General features: G+C 34.7%; 1 pseudogene; it reads right to left on the reverse strand.

Moving 5' to 3' along the window:
* Positions 1-3,159: 3,159 nt before the first annotated feature.
* LOC106991333 (serine/arginine-rich splicing factor 3-like) lies at positions 3,160-3,624 on the reverse strand (annotated as a pseudogene).
* Positions 3,625-6,661: the final 3,037 nt, after the last annotated feature.

Below are 6,661 nucleotides of genomic sequence, written 5' to 3' on the forward strand. Positions count from 1 at the left end.
ACCAATGTGCCAAATGGGTGGCAAATACAGAGCAGATTTTAACCAGGAAGGCAAAACCTTAAGAAAAATCTTGAATAAAGAATAGAAACTTCAAATGCAGAGATTGTAAGCTTGAATCCTAGAGAAAGATGCACTTTCAAACTCCAGGATCTGTGAGAAAAGCAATAAGCGTAATAGACTCAGTTGTGGGTACTGCATCTGTTTACACACCAGCCCTAGATCTTGTGGAAGTCCTTACTGGTCCCTGTACAGACCACTAAAATGTTGATTAAAAACAAAGAGGCTGCCAGATATTTCTCTAGCAAAGGTAGGTTTATATGGGATGAGCAGAGACTTTCATTCTGGGGTCTGCAATCCTGGTAAGCCACATGCAAGTTCCTGCATGACAAGGGAAGGAGAATTATTCTATCAGGGAAAAGTGGGATGGGAAGTTATAGTAACAAAGAGTCCATGGCTTTTCATTAGCTGAATGCTTGCCAGGAAAGGAGAGGATCATTTTTCTTTCTATTGGGTTTCTGTTATCATCACAGTGTGAGAACCCCCAATGCCGGTCTCCAGATTCCATTTGGTTGAGTTTTCTGTTTATTAATTTTTATATTATTTAACAACATTTACTTTTCACATTTATAAGCCATATAATCCATGTTATAATCAAATATGTAATTAAATTGATTTAGTGACTTCATAACTTCATCAACTCTATTTGACTATAATTTTTAAAGCAGTCTTCCATTCAGTTTCATTTAGATTTTAAAATATGTTTATATATATTTGAAAACACACTTCCATGCACAATTCAAAAATGTTCTCATCATTTTCCTGGTAGTGGAAAAATTGAATTAAAATATGTGAATATTTTTAAAGTAGAATTTTGAAATAAAATGTTCTCTACCTTATGGGTTTCCCTGGTGGCTCAGTGGTTAAAAACCTGCTGGCCATTGTAGGACACACAGGTTCAATTAATGAGTCAAGAAGATCCCCTGGAGAAGAAAATGACAACATAACCTAGAATTCTTGTTTGGGAAAACTCATAGACGAGGAACCCTGGTGGGCTACAGTCAATGGGGTCACAAAAGAGTTGGATGTAACTTAGCAACTAAACAACAACCTCTATCTAATAGTGGAAATGATACTTAAAAAAATTTTAACTGCCATTTTGTGATTGGTCTGTTCATATTTTCTGTTTGTTTGTTTTTTTTTTTTTTCCTGGTTCAGTTTTGGAAGGTTATACTTGTCTAAAAAATTCATCCATTTCTTTCATGTTTTCCATTTTATTGGTATATAGTTGCTCATAGGCTTTTATGATCCTTTGTATTTCTGTGTTGTCTGTTTTAGCTTCTCTATTCTTTCTTGTTTCTTGATGAGTCTGGCTAACAGTTTGTCAATTTTGTTTATCTTCTCAAAGAACCAGCTTTTAGTTTTACTTACTTTGTTATTTTCTCCTTCATTTCTTTTTCATTTACTTCTTCTCTGATCTTTATGATTTCTTTCCTTCTACAAACTTTGGGTACTTTTTGTTCTTTTTCTAGTTGCTTTAAGTGTAAGGTTAGGTTGTTTATTTGATGTCTCTCTTGTTTCTTGAGGTACACTTGCATTGCTATAAACTTCCTTCTTAGCACTGCTTTTATGGCATCCCACAGTTTTTTGTTTGTTTGTTTGTTTTGTCTTCTTCTTCTTCTTCACTTTTTTTAATGTAGCCTTGTGATTTAATCCAATTGCACAGATATTTAAAATTACAGCTCCTCTAGATATCTAAGGAAGATTATGCATGCCTCCGTATTTCAATTCTGCAATGTTACATTTGAACTGATATAGTGAATTTCACATAATGATGGATCAATTTAGAATCCCCTTGCAACACCTCAAATTATATAAAATGGAACCAAGTTTTAAAACTCTGTGGAACGTTTTCATGCTAGTTATATATATATATGTATGTATGTATATATATATATATATATATATATATATTTACTATCAACTTTGGATTATAATACATCAGGTGACTATACTATAAAATGTTGGTCACTGAATATCATGGACTTTAAACTAGCTTTGGCCCTAAAACCATAGCATCACTTAAATGGACAACCAGAAAGTCCCTTCACTTCTAGAGCCTCAAATGTTTTTCTTTAAAAAAAAAAAAGGAAGATTTGTGTAACCAACTGCCTTCTGTGGGACAAGAACTATGGTAATAGTGGGTTCAGCTATTACAGTTATGCTTATATTTTATTTTCAAAAGCACTTTATATGAAAATATAAGTATGAGTTTCACTAGGAAATTTACATCTGGACTTGGTATCAACCTCAGATTTCAGTTTTGCAAGGAAAAATAGGCTTTCAGGTTAAAAAACAATTTGTAACCAAGACTTTAATACCAAGGATTCTCACAAAATATATTACAAATGACAGCATGAAAAAAGAAGAATCTGGCACAGTAACTCAGTCCAGCTCTGCATTGCACCCTTAAAATGGAAGGGCATTTGGTATCTTGAGTAGTCTCAAATTTCCAAATAAAGAAAATTACAAAGAGCTATATATTCATATTCAGCAATCACAAAAGGAACTTAAAACCTAAGGCAAAGGTAAACTAACTTCCTTGAAACTTCTTAAATTCTACACAAACTGTACAACCTTTTGTCAAGTGTGAAGACTAGTAGAACTTTAAAACCTTTAATCTAGCTTAAGGGTGCAGCTCTAATTTTTCTGGCTGGCTTTGTGTTCGCAACAGCTTTTAAAAACTGTTTAACTACAGCTGCATACCATATCCTAGCTATGTTGAAAAAATATTCCACTTTTTGCCAATTTTTGTTTCCATAGTGTTAAACATCAACTTTAGCTGGTCAGGAGTTAGAGGTTTATTATCAGTCTATGCAAGACTAAAATTCAAAGCAAATTCAGTTTTACTTGAGGAAACATTGTAAAGTAACAATTATTTATATTACATGTCTCATATGATCCAATGGAAACCATAGAGAATTAAACCTTTTGTGTCACTGTTCCAACAAACAAATCTGAACAGCTAAAACATTTTGAAAATGCATTAAGCTTATGAAGTCTCAAAAAAATTTTGTTTTTCAGTACATACTTCTGTCAGATGAATTTATTCCCTGTACACCACTCCTCTTGCAAACTGGTCTTTTATTACCTTTCATTTTCTTACTGAGACCTAGAGAAAGATCAGGAGGGCTTGTGATTTCTCTACCAGGACAGTGATCTCTCTCTTCTATCTCTAGAAAGGGACCTTCTCCAGCTGTGGGAGGAGCTTCTCCAACTTGGAGATCTGTGTCAATGTGGGGGACTCTTCCTCCAATAATCATCTCGAGGGCAATGACCCCAAGAAGGAGGTGGGGCACAATTTTGACTTCTCTTTTCACCATTTGACAATTCCACTCTTACTTGGCATCCACCTAGGATTCTTCCATCTAGCTCTCGGACAGCAGCAGCTGCATCTCGGGGATCTTCAGATTCAACAAAAGCGAACCTGGGAGGGTTTCTAGCAAAGCACACAATTCAGAGTGGTCCATAATAGCCAAAATCTCATTCTAATTCTGTCTTTTTACCATTGTTTCCAAGATTATCTACATAAACTTTACAGTCCAAAGAACAGGAATCATGATGCATTTTGAAATCTTGAGTTAAAAATGTGAAAGTTCAAATCCATAGAACCTAGGTTAGGTCTTCCTTGTCCTCTCCCTCCTGAAACTCCCAGATGCTCTCGCATATCAGGAATCCACAAAATCGCGGATCCCATAGGTTTTGAGTTGTCACCCCTTCATTGTCATTTGTTCCTAGGCATATTTTAATTTTCTTAATGATCTGTTGACTATTCATAATCATGTTGTTTAGTCTCCATGCGCTTGTGTGTTTTTTTAAAATAGTTTTTAATTCCTATAGTTGATATCTAATCTTGCAGTGCTGTGTTCAGAAAATATTTATGAAATATTGTAAAGTAATTAGCCTCCAATTAAAATAAGTAAATTTCAATTAAAAAATGATTTCAATTAAAAAAAAATTACTGAGGCTTGAATTGTCAGCCCAAGATGTAATCTATCCTAGAGAATGTTTCATGTGCAGTTGAGAAACTATAATCAAGAATCTTCCTCAAAGGAAAGCCAAGGGCCAAATGACTTCACAGGCAAATTCTACCAAAATTTTAGAAATGAGCTAACATTTATCATGTTCAAACTCTTCTAGAAAAATGCTAAGAAAAGAAGGAAAATTTCCAAACTCATCTGTAAGGCCACCATCACCCTACTAAAACTAGACAAAGATGCACAAAAATAAAGAAAATTATAGGCCAATATCACTGATGAATTTAGATGCAAAAATCCTCAATAAAATTTTAGCAAACTGAATACAATAATACATTAAATATCATGCATCCAGATCAAATGGTATTTATCCCAGGGATGCAAAGATTCTTCACTATACACAAATCAATCAGTGTGATACACCATACTGATTAGTTGAAAGATAAAAATTGTATAATCATTTCAGTAAATGCAGAGAATGCCTTTGACAAAATTCAATACACAATTATGACAAAAACTCTCCAGAAAGTAGGCATAGAAGGAACATAACTCTACAGAATAGAGACCATATATGACAAACCCACAACAAATATTATCATCAATGGTGAAAAACTGAAAGTGTTACCTCTACAATGACGACCCTGTATGCAAGACAGGAAAAAAGACACAGATGTGTATAACGGACTTTTGGACTCAGAGGGAGAGGGAGAGGGTGGGATGATTTGGGAGAATGGGAATTCTAACATGTATACTATCATGTAAGAATTGAATCGCCAGTCCATGTCTGACGCAGGATGCAGCATGCTTGGGGCTGGTGCATGGGGATGACCCAGAGAGATGTTGTGGGGAGGGAGGTGAGGGGGGGGCATGTTTGGGAACGCATGTAAGAATTAAAGATTTTAAAATTAAAAAAAATAAAAATAAAATAAAAGCTGCTTTACTGCAAAAAAAAAAAAAAATAGTACAAGGGTGTCCACTTTTGCCACTATAGTTCAACATAGATTTGGAAGTCCTAGCCAAAGCAGTCAGAGAAGAAAAAGAAATAAAAGGAAGCCTAATTGGAAAAAATGAAGAAGTAGAACTCTCACTGTTGAGAGATGACATGATTCTCTATATAGAAAACCATAAAGATGTCATTAAAAAAATTAGTAGAACTAATCAGTGAATATAGTAAAGTCAAAGGATGGAAAGTTAATACGCAAAAATCCTTTGCATTCCTATACAACAACGACAACAACAAATTAATAAGAGAAATTAAGGAAGCAATCCCATTCATCATTTCAACAACAACAACAAAATAATAAAATACTTAGGAAAAAGCAAAATATTTACCTAAATAGACAAAAAGTCTGTTTGCAGAAAAAGCATAACACATTAATGAAAGAAATCAAAGATGACACAAAAAAGATGGAAAGATATGGCATATTCTTGGATTTGAAGTATTACTACAGTGAAAATGACTATTTCCCAAAGGATTTTTATAAATTCAATGCAATCCATATTGAACCACCAATGATATTTTTCATAGAGGTAAAACAAATAATTCCATAATTTGAATGGAAATAAAAAAGACCTTAAAAACAACACCCATTTTTGGATGTGACTAGTGAGGGAAGCAAACTCCAATGCTGTAAACAAGAATATTGCATAGGACCCTGGACTGTTAGGTCCATGAACCAAGGCAAATTGGAAGGTGTCAAACAGGAGATAGCAAGAGTGAACGTCAACATCTTAGGAATCAGCAAACTAAAATGGACTGAGATGGGTGACTTTAACTCAGATGACCATTATATCTACTACTGTGGGCAAGAATACCTTAAAAAACAAAAACAAAAACAAAAACGGAGTAGCCATCATGGTCCACAAAAGAGTCCAAAATGCAGTATTTAAATGCAATCTCAAAAATGATAGAATGATCTGTTTATGTTAAAGGCAAATCATTCACTGTCATGGTAATCCAAGTCAATGAACAGACCAGTAAAGCTGAAGAAGCTGAAGTTGAACAGTTCTGTGAACCTAAAAGACCTTCTAGAACTAACACACCAAAAATATGTCCTTTTCATTATAGGGGACTGGAATGCAAAAGTAGGAAGTCAAGAAACACCTGGAGTACAGGGCAAAATTGGCCCTGGGAAACCGAAGGAAGCAGGGCAAAGGCTAATAGAGTTTTGCCAAGAGAGCACTTTGGTCATAGCAAACACCCTCTTCCAACAACAAAAGAGAAGACTCTACAAAAGGACATCAACAGATGATCAGCACCAAAATCAACTTAACTATATTCTTTGCAGCCAAAGGTGGAGAAGCTCTATACAGTCAGCAAAAACAAAATTGTGAGCTAACTGTGTCTAAGATCATGAACTCTTTACTTCCAAATTCAGACTTAAATTGAAAAAGTAGGGAAAACCACTAGACCATTCAGGTATGACCTAAGTCAAATTCCTTACAATTATATATTGAAGTGAGAAATAGATTTAAGCGACTAGATCTGATAGACAGAGTGCCTGATGAACTTTGGATAGAGGTTCAAGACATTGTAGAGGAGACAGGCAGCAAGACCGTCCCCTTGGAAAAGAAATGCAAAAAGCAAAATGACTGTCTGAAGAGGCCTTACAAATAGCTGTGAAAAG

Source organism: Ovis aries, chromosome 9 (genome assembly GCF_016772045.2).
Source record: "Ovis aries strain OAR_USU_Benz2616 breed Rambouillet chromosome 9, ARS-UI_Ramb_v3.0, whole genome shotgun sequence".
Lineage (NCBI taxonomy): Eukaryota > Metazoa > Chordata > Mammalia > Artiodactyla > Bovidae > Ovis > Ovis aries.